Here is a 15230-nt window from a genome sequence, read left to right as displayed (position 1 = left end):
ATAATATTGTCTGGCCACCATAAACTTGACTGTTCTGTAAGTTTCACCATTCAAGAAAGGTAGACCTAATGTTTGGTGTATTTCAGGCCACATTCAATTTCTTTCTATTTGATAGTTTGGTTATTGCAAAGTTTGTTTGGTGTACACATACGATATCGTTAAAAAAAGTGATCACTTTTGTAAAGGAAAACACTTTTGGAACCGTCTAATTACAAATCTTAAAAATGCACCATTAAAGGGACACAACTTTGTTAAACTTCTTTGCAATGGGAAGTTTTGTGCACCTCAGAGTGAATCCCATGACAATTGGTCATAATTTGAAAAAAGACGACATTTAATTTCCTACACTAAAACAACATGAAATCTTTGATATGTGAGGTATAGACGTATTCAAATTCAGCAATTCAAAATCCTCGATGGTTGAGGTAATTAGAATTTACCTAAATACGAATTGAACACTTTATAGTTGACTATGTAAACATTAAAAGCTTTGCTAAATTCTCCATGTGTTTTAACAAGAGTTAACAACTTAAATATTTCAGTCATACAACTGCTGGCCACGCAAACTTTATAATTTCATTGTCAACAACTAGAAAAATAATCCACTTCTTTGAAAACCATTCAAAAGCCAATTCAATTTTGAAATAACTTCAAATTTCCGTAAATACGGGAGCCAATTGTCAATGTTTACAAATGATGACGTTTCTGTCAAAGTGCTGTCAGACAAGGTCGTCAACTTTTGGTGTATAAAAATGTCCCTATGAAGTACATACATTCCTCCACACAATTTTTTGGGATAGTCCCAAATTTCGGGCCAAGTTTAACATTTGGACCTCACTATCAATTGGTATGAAGTATAAGCCACAAAATTTTTATTTAAGATGATAGAGAGAGACATAAGTGAAATTTTGGTTTTGATATAACGAAAATTCTTTGATAAAAATAATATTACAAAAGTGCAAATAAGAGAAAATGTATCGTGTATACCTCAGAATCAATCATTTATTGAAATGAAATCAAATGACAAATGTCAAAGTCCTCACAATTTTTTTTCTCGACTTACGTAATTTTTTTCAAATTCTATCTTGAATAAAAATTTTATAGATCATACGTCATAAAACGAAAATTGACGTTTAAATAAAATTTAAAAAGTTTTAAATACATCATTTTAATCAATACTCCTATTATATTTTAATTTTATAGGAATTGATTCGTTAAAACGACTTTTGATGACTACGTTACGCCTCAAATAATATTGTGTTAACACTACTATAGTAATTAACAAGTTAATAGCTTTTAAACATGCGATAAAATGTCTGCAACAATAGAACATTACAATCAGTAGCAATTGAATTAAATATAGTTAAAATTTCAGAATAAATGTTCAAGTAAACACGTCAGTTTGAAGCAACCCCAGCGCTCATAAATCATTTTTTTATGTTAAAAATCTGCAGTTTACGTTACTGCAAAAATTACATTATATTACATGTTTGAAATTGCATTGATATTTCAATTCTCACAGGTGTTGCCACTGAAAACGTTTTGTAAGTACATTGTAAAACAGTTTCACCGTTTTCCAGATCATTTGTTCTAAAGTACATCCAATTGAAAATTTCTCCAATGTCAAACAAAACTCTCGTTAGTTCTGCAACAATTATGTATCGTCTTCATTTGAAATTGTATTCGAGATTAAATTGAATCGTTTTAGTTGCACCACGACTTACAACTAGAACTGCAGTCAATCGAATTCAATTTGAATTAATGCATGCTAGGATTCAGTTAAATTTGTTCAACCGTCATACCCCACCCAGAAATCTTAGACTTGTTTTGTGTTATTGCCTTCAGCGCTGTACGTATTGTTAGTTTAAATTACACCGCCATTTGTATTGATCCGCATTTTTCACGGTCATCTCATTCCTTTTGGAACCGGAATCGTATAATTGTATTAAAATCGTTTGACGTGAATGTTTCCTGGTAAAGCGAGATTAATTTTTTATTCAGTTAAAAAAACAATCTCTGAAATCATAACCAAACGTTTTGTTATGAATTTTTTAATTAAAACACTTACCGGGACCGCCAATGTAAAAATATTGGACAAAAAGTTAATTATTTCTTATTGTGATATCTGGGTACTTTACGAACCAATTCGGCTTTTAAGGGCACAATTAAAAGTTAAACAGTCTTGTCGGAGCCGTTCTTTTAAAACAACGTTGTGTCGAAAGCGTTCTCTTTTAAACTTGTTTATGTTTCGCTTTTATCTTGGGGTAGACAAGTCGCATCTTTCACAAAATGCACGAGATTAAAATACAAAAAACTGACTTAAAAATAAATTGCGAAACATCCCCGGAGTTAAAAGATTAAATACAAATATTCAAAAGTTTACATTATTATGTATGTGAATGCATTTCGGGCGGCAGAAACTTCGCTCTAGTTGAATATAAATTTTTAGTGCAAAGTAAACTCAGATTTAAATAAATGAAAAATGCGGATGTAGGTAGTTTAAATTGTGTTTATCTCGAAGAAATAAATAATAAACATAATTATACATTTTTTACGACTAATTTCAGTGGACACATTGTTCTAATGAAATTATTTTCGGGCTAATTTATGAAATTGCTTTGAAACACAGCTAATGTTAAACTCACTTTTTTAGCCACTACATAACATTCTGAAAACCTAAGTCGTTATAGCATCTTATCGCTATCTGCAAAAAAACGAAAAAATGTAATAAGCGAAAATAAAATTAATCAGAGATTATAGCTAGCTCCATCTCCTCTTAACATCGTATTTCTTCTCCCCAAAGAATTTCAAATTTCCTCCTTTGAATTTTCTTTGTGAATTCATTGATGCGAATATGTATGTGCATATGAAGTAACGATCTGATGAGAGGTTGAAAATTTCAATTTGCATGAACTGTGCCAGTATTTGGGCTTGTCTTATGCGTGCTCGATCTAATCATCCGAGCAATGGATTCTCTTTCCTTAGATCATGCTCATCCACAGCGAAATGTTCACTCAAAAGGTAACGTTTTTATTGTCTTTAAAATTTATCACTAACTAAAAAGCTTGCTGGAATATGGCATACATGAATCTACACCGCAATATCCAAATACATTGTAAGCGGAACGGTGCATTGTACCGCAAAATGCAAAATCGTGTTGCAACTTAATTAAGCTTTTTCAGTTTCTAACCAAGTTAGGTTAAAGGCTACATTTGTAAAAGGCCAGTGTTATTTAATTTATCAGAAAATTATTACGGAATCTGATTTCTGTATGATAATAAAACAAATAACAAGAGATGTTTCAAATCTCAATTGTACAGACTCTTGTTATTAGATTCTCAGAATTTTTATTTTTGTCGTTACTTTTTTATAGATTTTCAATTCCTTGCGTACAATTAACGGTTTTTTCTTGTAGAAACTTTGAAAATCATCTTATTGAAATTGGCACTCAAGTTTCTAAAAAAGAAAAAACTTGTCGGACGTTCTCCCTAACTATAGGATCCTTCGCCTTGCATGAAGCTTACCTATCGACATTTTTATTGAAATTGATGTCTGCGTTGAATGGATATTTCGTGGTTGCCTTGATCCCTCACTTTCTTTCCTCGATTACACGATATCGTGGTTGCTTTTACAGAACACATTTGCCATTTGAAAACTGTTGTTTTGGACTATTGCAGATAATCTTTTTTAGGTTTGATTCGCATAAAAGTACGATTCACCTCTGAGAAACAACTTGTCAGAAAACTATTCAGGTGTTTAATTGAGCGTATTCAGTTCGTGATGAGCGCAATTTAGCGTGCTTCTATCTAGAACCCCAAAGTAGCCTTGGGCGATTCAGATTTAGCAAAATAATTATTGGAACGAGGATATTTAGGGCAGTGTTGTTAATCCAACAAATAGAACACACTTAATGTAGTTCATCGTGAACCGCACAAACTTTGGCGTAAACTCAGATGTATCCATTCTGTAAGTTTATAATTTAATTTGAATGTTTGTTAAAGCTTATATTATACGTCAGAAGCATCAGCAAACAAGTTAACACTGAAATAATTACTACCGCGACTATTATTATAAACAGTAATATCTGTAATATTTAAGTCTTAAAGATTTCAAAGCCCTGCTAAATGAGAAAAGTTTGAGCTCGCTCGTTTACCAAAGAAAACAAAAGTTGACGCTAGCTGGTTCAATACAAATATTAATTGTCTGAAAAGTGATTAGTTTTTTCAACATCTGATTATCTTGTCTTCACAATACTTGCGGATAATCGAAAACTTGCAGTCGTAAACAAACAACAAAATCTTTATTTTAACCACCTAGTATAAACCTTATGCAAATTTTGTGTTTGTTTATTTTCCAATGGAGTAAAGATTATTTCTCAGAAATACAAACAATGAAATGTAAGCGCTGCTTACTCAAATGAGAAGTTTGCTTACGGCAAGTCTTTATAAAGCGAATTTGTATTTTTATCCCCGAATAAAAAACAACTTAATTACAAAGAAAGGAAGTGAAACCTTGCAAATCCTACATAAAATAACATTTGTTTAGATTAATTGAACAATTAAAGAATTTTGAAAGGGTAAAAATTATTAAAGCTCGGCATCTTGTTTGTCGCTTTAAGTTCTCTCAGCTCAAAATTAATTTATCCATTGCTACTACTCTTGTTCATTTTTATTTGAAACAACAAAATAAGCAGTTTTAATTTTCAGTAGAACCATCAATACTGTATTTCATAAACAAGCGTTTAACAAACAATTAAAAATAATTGGAGTGTTAAATCAATATTCAAAATACAATAAACATTAAAAACTTAGTTTGTTTGTATTAAAAATAGTTGGTACTAAAATTGTATAAAGTGACAAAAATGGTGGATGCGCCGGGCAACCAATTTTTTATTTCTGTCCGTTCTGCACGGCGGGGATTAAAAGATAAAAACTCATTAGAGAAATGCCGATAGTATCGGACTTCAGCCGAATATCGGCTTTCTCAAGTCTCTTCAATATCAAATCTCGTAGTCAGCGGTTTTAGAATTGGTCAAATTAGGAGGGGTTGTGTCCATCCGTGGATCTGGATTCAGTCACTTGTCACAGGATTCTATGAAATATGTTCAAGCTGGTGCAGCACATGTGTCTGCTCCGACAAACTACATTGACTATGACATCTTAGTTTATTTTTGTCGTCTTTAGGATAAAATAACTTGTCGTGTCGAAAATTTGATAAATGTGCGCCACGAGTGTCTTGCACTGCGATTTTAACATTACTGCGTTTCTGGGTTTTAAGATTAATACTTTTTACGAGTTCACCTATTGTCAGGTGATAAATTCCCGTACTGTTGTTTGTTTATACACGCTATATCAATAACCCACGACCATATAAAATTCCGTAAGCCGTGACAATTCTCGCGCTATAAAACACAGACAAGGGCTACTCGGACATAAACAGGCGAGATATGGACCAAGTTTCCAAATAAAAGATAAGGACTCTTCCAGGTCCGCACTCTTCCCATTCGAGCAACCCTTGAAAGTTGGACAGTTTTCCGCTTCGTTCTTGTCTTTTCAAACTTTGAATATGAGATTTTTTAATAACATCCGTATGGGAACTTGTCAGGCTGTTGGAAAGACAAGTTTCAAATAGTAATATAATATGTCGGCCCCTACTACGTTTTCGGTACATCTGAATCAAGAAATGAGATTACTTTTCGATATCGAACGCAGAGCTACGTTATCCGGATTTGGATTTATAAACAGAATTAAAATTTATTCTTAAACTGATTAAATGGGTTTAACTTGTATCTATTAATTAAGGTTAGACATTTGCAACGAGCTTCTCATTAGTAGCTTAATTTAAAACACGCTAGAGCTCTTATAGCGAGATACATTAATAAGCTTGCAGTAAATATTTTATAATTCGACCAACACTTGCTACTGACCAGCGCAAGGTATAAATAAATGGACATGTTTAACTAACGGCGTTTGGATGAGATCACCACTTGCAACATTTATCCTTGACTTCTAGAAATACCAAAAACTAGCTCAAAATTTGCCAGTAATTAAATAAACAGGTTCAAGATCCTAAAGTGTTGTTTATACTATTGGAATTGCCATCAGAACCCTAGACGGAGAGTGGTTCTAGCGACTAGTAGAAGCACTAGAAGTCATATCTCTCGAAGTTGTGGCGGGTGCTTGAACAGTCCGCCCAAACTTTTTTAATTTTTTCCTTTCCAATATTCCACTGTTAGATATCAATTTTTGCGATGTTTTTTTCAAAGTTTCCCGAACGTGATTTTACAGGCAGTTTTTTGCAGTGCGATAATATAGCAGATCGACGACTATAGAACGGAAGGCAGAAAGCACCCGGAAATAATTAGAGCCCCACAGGCGATCATTTCCGGCTTCTTCTGCCTATTAAGAAGCGACGCCTATAACCAGCATCCTTACTTCAGAAGTTATGAAACTTAACTTAAAGTTCAGTTCAAGTCTCAGAACTAACCAGCTGGAGCGAAACAGAATACACATTCAAACTAAATTAACCTTTGGGATTGAAATAATACGATTTGAGTTACATAAATTCGATCCATCAGCAGTTACAGGAAGCTTATGAAAATTGAAAAAGCACACACAATAAAACAAGTGAAAATTTTATCGCCAGATTCCGTTGAGTGAAAATTGGAAAATTTAATATCAGCAGGTAATAAGATGGTATACGTTATTACGACATCAACATTTCCAGCAATTTCTCTGTTATTTTAGCTTGGTTTGTTGGCACAATTTAAAAATTCACATTTAATTTTCTCTGATGCTTACGTGGGAGGTGTTCAGCGTCTCGGGTATTTTTCCAAAGCGAAATTATAAGATAAAATCTTATCTAGTTCTCAGACCGCAAACTCAATAATCTGGAATGTATCCCGCTAAAATAATATTTACGTAGTAATTGTCAACTAGCCAGGGACGGAATAATAATCCCCTAAATATTTCTTCGCGGCTTGCAACTCTGCGGAATTCTATATATTATTAATTGTTTTTACTCAACACCTCATCGTGCAAGCGAATTGAGTTTTAAGGGGTTGCAGGAATGCGAGGATTTAATATCAAGTGGTAGGGGCGCGTCGTAGGTGTGTGTAGTGGTAGTAATGAGTAAATACCGGGGTGTCCCCTATTATGCCAGGTATGCGGGTTGCTATGCCATCTTTTGTCGGTTCTTTCGTCACCGATCGGTAGTGAATAGCGATTTAATAAAGCCGCGGGTACAAGAAATGAAAAAACAATGAACTGACGCGCTCCTTAAAGGAAAAACTCAAAGATTAATAGCTGTTTATTTTAAAAATTTAGCAAGTTGCCAGACCGGCTACAGAAAAAAATATTGTTTCCGCGACTTTGTCATTTAAATGCTTTCCGGCAGTGCTCGTAGCAAACTTTTATGATAGTTGCAAAATTTATTGTAAATATCTGTATTATCGGACGCATTTTTTAGCGTAATGTGAAGTTCCGACCACCGACAGTCTGTAATATACGATTTTATTATACTAATGCATGAGGGGTGAGAGGATATAACGATGAATTTGACATTTATTACCAATAGAGATTGATATATCTTGCGGGGATCGAATCCTATACGTTTATTCTGCTTTATATCCGGAATTTTTATTTACGCTAATTTGCTAAATGATCCTTAGCTAACCTCTAATGGACCTTTTGGATTCACACTAAGGTAAAAGCTAATCCAGCCGAGATCCTCACAGAAAGTTACAAGTAAACATCTACAGAGTGATTAATTTAATGAATATTTTAACTGAATAAGAAAACATCAAATTGCGGTCGTCAATTATAAATCCGCTTTGTATTGCTTTATCCACCCGATTTCCTAGCTACCTGCAATGATTTTATGATCACACCGAAACAGTATTTTTATTTATCTTTATTTACGATAACTATAAAAACTGTGGTAGCAAATATTTTTACATCTCCTTAAAGTTAATATACGCCCGCGTAAAATCCATAAATTTTGTCAAAATTGGTTTATAAATAAAACGTTACGTTTATGTGAAAAACGTAATAAACTTTTTGCACACGTTGTATATTGGTTTCAGATGTTATCTTCAAAATATTGTGGTAAAATACTGTGTGTTCTGCTTAAAAAATACAAATTTATCCACATAAAGTTTACCGGGCTATAAATTGCTCTCCAAAGCCTTTTAGTACACTGTAAATTAAAAATAAGAACTTTAAGCCACGTATTTGCTTTGTTCATCTCGCGTTTCTAATCTGATTGATTTGTAGCAAAAATATTCAGGAAATTTTAGTCATATCCTACAGGATATTTATCCCGATCTTACATCGGTAGCCCGAAAATTTCCTGGGTAAAAAATCTAAAATCGAGACGAAACATACAATTAGATTCGATATCTGTACGAAAAGCTGTCAGAAGTGTTCAATTTACGTTTCGACGTCGAGTTACGTGCTCCACATTTATTGTATTTCTATTGTTTTTTGGCATTATTTTTTCTCTATTCTCGAAACTAATGACAACAATTTCCTCCCTTCTAACAGACATCTCCGATAGTTCCAATCGCCGGTTTTCTGTATCGATTTTCAGTGTTGCTGGCATTCGGAGACGTCTTCTTTTTCTGCTTAACTTTTTTCCGAGTTAATGAGAGAGCGGTGTGAGCGGTTCGCTTGCTCGAATCGTTCGAGTGCAGTCTAGGCTTTTATTAAATTGTCGTTTCTCGATTATATTTTTCCAAGTCTTCTGCACATTTACAGTTTATTTTATTAATGCACCCAGCGTGGCAATTTTAGCGATTTATAGCGATTTAATAGTGTACCTGTTAGTCTGCAACATCCGGTCTAATAATTACAGGAAGAGGAAGCCTCGAAGACGAGCCGCAACTCCTTCGAGACTCACTTCCGGTTGCTAGAGAATGTGTTATGTATGCAAAAGTCGTAGCATTATTGCAAATTTCAGCTGCTTCAGAGGTAAAAGGGCGTAAAAAGACGTAGCCTAACCGATAAAGCAACTAATAAAAGTTCCGGAAATGAAATCGTACAAACGGCTAAAATGGTCTCACGTTTCACTTTTTCCCAGTATACAACATAAATATTTTTACTTGAATTCTTGGGACTGTTTTCCGTTTTAATTTTGATCTTGGACTTGATTTATTATTTCTGACAACTTCTTTTCGTCGGTGTAACCTTCAAAGTGTTGACTGTCTGAATGCTTCATCATGTCTTCAATGCTGTGCAACAAGTGCAGTTCTTCTTCGACTTTTTGGAGTTGCTCCATTCGCCACTCAACTAAAGTTTTTTGTAAAGATTCAGGAGGTAGCAGTTTCAAAGGAGAAATATCAAAAGATTTGTTTTCGAGAACTTCCTAAAATTACTTTCATTCTTTGAAGTAACACTGTTTTACTTACACTTTGCAGGTTTTCATCAACTGCGGATGCATCGCTCGGAATATCTGCAGACATTTTTTCAGACTCGTTAATTTTTTATGGTCAATTGACAGTTTATTGTCAAAAAATTTTGCCAACTCGTATCAATCAAAACGATTTTATTATTACGTTTAAAAAGCTTAAAATAAGGATCAATTGCAATCAAAGAATAACATTTTAAAACGAAATTTAATTTAAAAACCACCAGTAATAATTTTTTCCTAATTTGTATCTTAAACATTCCCAAGTTGCTATAGAAACAATGCTATTCTAACATTCCGTATCGAAATGGATATTCTAGCACTAAAAACGAATTGGAAAATAGCGAAAATAGCTGTGTTACAAGAACAAATTAGGAAAAATACTATAAAAACCTCGTTCATAAGGCCATTTAGGCACTCATCCATTATAAAACTCGCGGCTTTGCCGCTCGTTTTATAATCTTGGATTCGTGCCTAAAAAATTGCCTTATGAAACTCGGTGTTTTAATATACTATTTTTATTTTTTTCTTAAAATTTTTGGAATTGGGTATGTAAGAACATTGTACGAGTTGTTTCGTTAAGGTTGAACTGCTAAAATCCTAACGGTAAATTTCAGTTTCGAAGCAACTATGCATCGGTCTCACTCGTCTCACTTCTGAGGAGGTAAAGTTTGGGGTATGGTCAAATCGACGGTCAGATCATAAAATAGTAAATAAACCATAAATCTAACGGAGAAGAAATGCAGCTGAAAGTTTGAAAGTTCTTTGCACAAATATTTCACAAACAAAAAAGGGACACATTTTTTAAAACAAATGTTGTTTTTTTATAAATAAGTTTTGCTTACATAATAAGCAAAATTAGTTTCAGGTGTACGATCAAAAGGAATTTGAAATAGTAATAAAACTTATAACAACAAATAATATAATGAAAAAAAAAAACAAAAAAACACAAAAAAACCTACAAAACCAAAAAAAAATATACTAAAACAAAAAGAAAATACAAAGAAAAAAATAAAAATATACAGAAAAAACATGAAATGTTTACTCAAACATAAAAACAAAAAGAAAAAACAAAAAATATGTGAAAAGCCCACTAAAGGCATTTCTTTACCATTTCGGGTAACATACATGACATATAAAAGTCTTTTATTTTGATTAACATTACATCACAAAATTCTTCATCCTTGAAAATAATATCCTATAAACAGGTTAGTTAGATACTTTGGAGTATTGTCTTTGAACAGTATCTTCTTCTCATAACTAGCAATTGGCTTTGGACTTGATAAAAATACTGTTGGTTTTTGTTTAGTGAAATCGTGTTTGTTCCAGTGATCAAACAAAATTTTATTTTTTTGCAACAATTCTTTCCTGCGGTGTCAAATTTTCGAGCCTACTGTCGCCTATCAGCCCATCTGGTGAGGCTGCCAAAAATGGATTGTTCTGACATATGAAGAGTCCACCCGGGAGAAATTTTGGTTCATGTGGGGGTGAATCTCCACAGTGAATGTCCAGGTTCAGATTTTTTAGTTGTTCTGGACAACATCCTTTCTCCTTTTCTTCTAATAACTTATACGCGCAAGCCACAGCTTTGGGTTCGTTTTCAATGCCACAAAACGTGTATTTGTTACCCGAAAATTTGATTTCTATTATTCATGCTGCCACCTTCGCTCTACTTGTACTTGGTCGTAGTTTACAAATTCCACCAAAATTACTAGCCGTCAGTTTTTGTTCTCGTTTAAATGCCACAAAACACTGTTTCTTTGATCCGTTGTGGCCAATGAAATATTTAAAACTTTTTCCGGTGTTTTTCGCAAGTCATTTAAAAATTTTATCTACTTTTCCTCAAAATTAAATCCTTTTAATACCTAAAAAGGTAGAATTATAGTTTTCTATCCACGCCGACGGGTCGAAAACTGACCACTTTTGTTATCAAATTTGGCATCAAAAATGGATCAAGAGTGGTGATGATTTTCTTGATTTTTAATTTGATAATGCACCCGCCTTCGCCCGGAAATTGAACTTCATTCATTAATAAAGTTAGTTAAAAGTTAGTTGACCATAACTATGTTGTAAATCAACAAATCGCCACACAAAAGAAAATAATTACGTAGCAATAACCTTTATTGAGGGTTTTACACTGAGGGTCGTCTTTGCCTGAGGCGAAAGAAAAAGACAGACATCATTCTGAAATCGCTAAAAATTTCAAAAGTTTAACCAAAACTACAGCCGCCCTAATTAATAAATTGACTTTTTTCTTGCGCCAATTGATTTGTTTTGAAAATGTGTAGCGTTGTTACTAAGTCAAATTTTAATAAAGAAAAATATAACTTTCTAAAATCGAAAAAAAATATATAAAAAACCAAGATATAAATCTCATAGGGTATAACGTCACTACAACTTTTTGTGCTCTTTCAAACACAAAAAACCGCGTTTAAATAGCTCTTTTCGTTTTCGTGCAATTTTGTACGAACTTTTACATTGAAACGCCCTATCTTCAAATATAGATACGTAGTTCAACCTTAATTAGATATTGCCCCGCCAACAGGGCTAGTTCGAAACGTAACGTTCCTTGATTCTTTCTCTTCTGACTGGATTTATATTAATAGATGCATCATATTAGTAACTTAAGTAACCTTTGTACATATCAAAGTTATCATTGCTTAAATTTAGTTAAAATTAATTTATAATTCTATACAGGGTCCGGCAACACTTGTGTCCACCCACAAAATCGTCTTTAATTTTAACGAGAAAATTTTGAAAATTTGCATACGCTCACAGTTGACAAAGCTCTAGAAGCTAACGCAAAAATTTGTTTTTTATCACTTATAGTTTTGGCGTCGCGACGCCTTAAAAATCTAATTTTTAGGTAATTGTGAGGTTTTGTGATATCAACCCCTAATTTAATATTTTTTCAATATAAATGTGTTAAAAATATCTCAATTGTTATTTTAAATTTTATGCAAATCGTCTTCAAAATTTGAGAAAAAAATGCTGTTTTATCAATTTAGTTTCCAATTTCATTACGTCAAAATTGGGAACTACGTTTACACCGGTCTGTCAACATCTTGTGTCACAAATGACATCTATCCTTTGGCTCGCTTTAGATTGTAACAAAAGTCTTACTTGATGAAATTGTTGCTTTATCAATGTTAATTAATGATTTCTGGTGTCCATAAAGTGCAACATGCCCGTGTTAATCAAAATTAACCTTTATAGAGTGAATGAAGTGACTTGTGAAATTTTGGTGTAAACGTAGTTTGCCGCTGCGCTGTCATAATTTTGAAAACTAACTTGATAAAACAGCGTTTTTTTCGCAAATTTTAAACACAATTTGCATTAGATTTAAAATAAAAACTCAGATGTTTCTATTACAGTTATGTTGAAAAAAAATTGAATTCGCGAATATTTCCGCAAAAACTCAAAAATTGCTAAAAATTATACTTCTTAGGCGTCGCGACGCCAACCAAACCGTAATAAAAAACAAATTTTTGCGTCAGCTTCTAGAGCTTTGTCAACTATGAGCGTACCCAAATTTTCAAAATTGTAACTTTAAAATTAAAGACGATTTTGGGGGTGGACACAAGTGTTGCCGGACCCTGTATAGTAGAGACTGAGACTTCTTAACTAGATTTAATTACGTTCGAACTTGCCTCAATTCACCTTACTAAAATTTGCGTCTTTTGGTCTACAATCTGTTTTAATACAAATGTTAATACACGACCCAAAAACGTAACCTTGCTAAATTTCATAGCTGTAATACTAAAATTACCAAAATTCCAAATTTTAATAAAAGATGGACTTGTTGCCCCTAGAGATAATATCAAAAGAAATTTCAGACATTAAAAAAACCAGAAAATCCTTTGCTTGAAATAATGTTTTATAACATACTTTATTACACGTTATAAGCAATAAAAAGTAGATGTAATGACGCTAGATTTACAAAGATAGACACATTTTACCTCAAGTTTATGTCGCCCGAAGAGCTTTGAAGAATAGTTCCAATAATAACAAGAAAAAGTGTCGCTTTAAAACAGGATATTTTCCCTTGCGTAAGTACATGTGAGGAAAAAGCTTTGCATGCATGAAGTAGATTAAAGAAAGGAAAAACAAGAAAAATCTGTTTCCTTTATAAACACAGTTGACAACTCCAGTATATTGCGTGAGAATCGCAGTTTCCCGTCTTATATTTCAGCAACCGAAAATTCGTCTTGTTCTGTTTCTTTCGCACTCTGTGGAAAAACGAACGCAATAAAAATGAACAAAGATGACGTGAAACAACAATTCTATGGTAAAAATGTATTAGAATACGCACTGACTTGTATTAAATAAGGCGCGGTGCTCTGCTGGATATTCCTGTAGAATTTACGTTGTGTATTATTTAGCTACTTTCCTTTTGTTTATTATTTTTATTACTTTCATTTTTTACAGCACTACGTTGAAAGAGATCTGTTTTTTCTTAATTAATATTTAGGGGCAGAACAGAGCGGATTTTTCGTATAGACATATAACAAATGTAAATTATTCTGGTAGATATGAGTACTGTGAAAAATGCCTGCATTATTAGAACGGGATAGCACTCTAAAACGGATTCTGAACAACACTCACAGCTGTTGTAAATTAGCAGCTACCAACTAAATTAGCAAGAGAGTGAGTGCATCCCTAACTTTGCACTTACATTTTCCCAGTTTATCATTTGAAAAACTTTAAAACTACCAATTTAATTTGAATCTATTACAGCTTTACTCCAACTGTTTCAAAGTGTTAAATAACTAGGTAAATGTATTATGTGCATGCATTAGTAACATAATATTTTAATATAGACCAACTATGAGTTGAAAATGGAAGCGGTTTCATATCACTCTGCTGTAAGACATAATTAAAATAGTTGTTACAACATTTGAAGTGCACCTCTGAGGAATTGAAACATTAAATTATGACTTTCTACTGAGAAAAATAGGCGAGTAATAAGTAAAATACAGTCTTGATGCGATGTCTCAACATAGATTTGATCTTATATTTTATCCAAGTTGTCAGCTCGACATCAATCCACATGTCTAGACGGCACTAGTGAAAAGCGTCTCCGTCAGGATTACTCTCAGCAAAATGATTGATTTCCTTTTCCGTACCCGATAATAGTAATGCTATTATAAATTCATCTAAGCGACTTAATTGCATTAGTCAAGAAAATTTAGATCTTGAAATTGATATGAAGCGCTTAAATTTTTTTGTCCAAATTATCCACAATAAATAATTCCTAATATATCGGTTGAGTTGTCCCAAAAACACGGGACAATGTATATTCTCAAAGGGCGCTCGAAACGGGACCAAGGGGTCGCCAGTATTACAGCGGATACGACGGACTTTGCTAGGATTAGGGGTTGAATATTTGATAGAACCCCCTTCTCAGGTTATGCAGAAATAGTCTCTAAGCTCCCAAACAAAATAAGGGAAAACTCCTAACAAATTAACCGCGTTTCACCAAATCCTTCTTCCAAGTTTAATAAGCTCCATATTTCCACAGAAATAAATTTTTCACAATATTGAATCCGAAGGCCAATTTCACATTCGGATGTGCAAGCCTGTGGGAATTGCCCGTGTCCGAGTGCAGACTGCAGTTGCTACAGCGTCAGAAAAGTGCAGTTGATGGTTGTTACAAAATGTGGTGGCGCGGCCTTCGGTGGATAAAATTTGATTTGCATCGAAGGCTTGAAAGGGACCTAGTTCGATTTGAATTTTAAAATATTTGATCTGTATACACATATCGGGAGATAAGAGGAATGGCTTATCTAAATTTTTTATTTTTGCGGACCGACGCAAAGGCAATA

The sequence above is a fragment of the Gnatocerus cornutus genome, chromosome 2, assembly GCF_029298725.1.
Source record: "Gnatocerus cornutus isolate USDA-ARS CGAHR chromosome 2, icGnaCorn1.1, whole genome shotgun sequence".
Lineage (NCBI taxonomy): Eukaryota > Metazoa > Arthropoda > Insecta > Coleoptera > Tenebrionidae > Gnatocerus > Gnatocerus cornutus.
Note: the sequence above shows the minus strand (reverse complement) of the source record.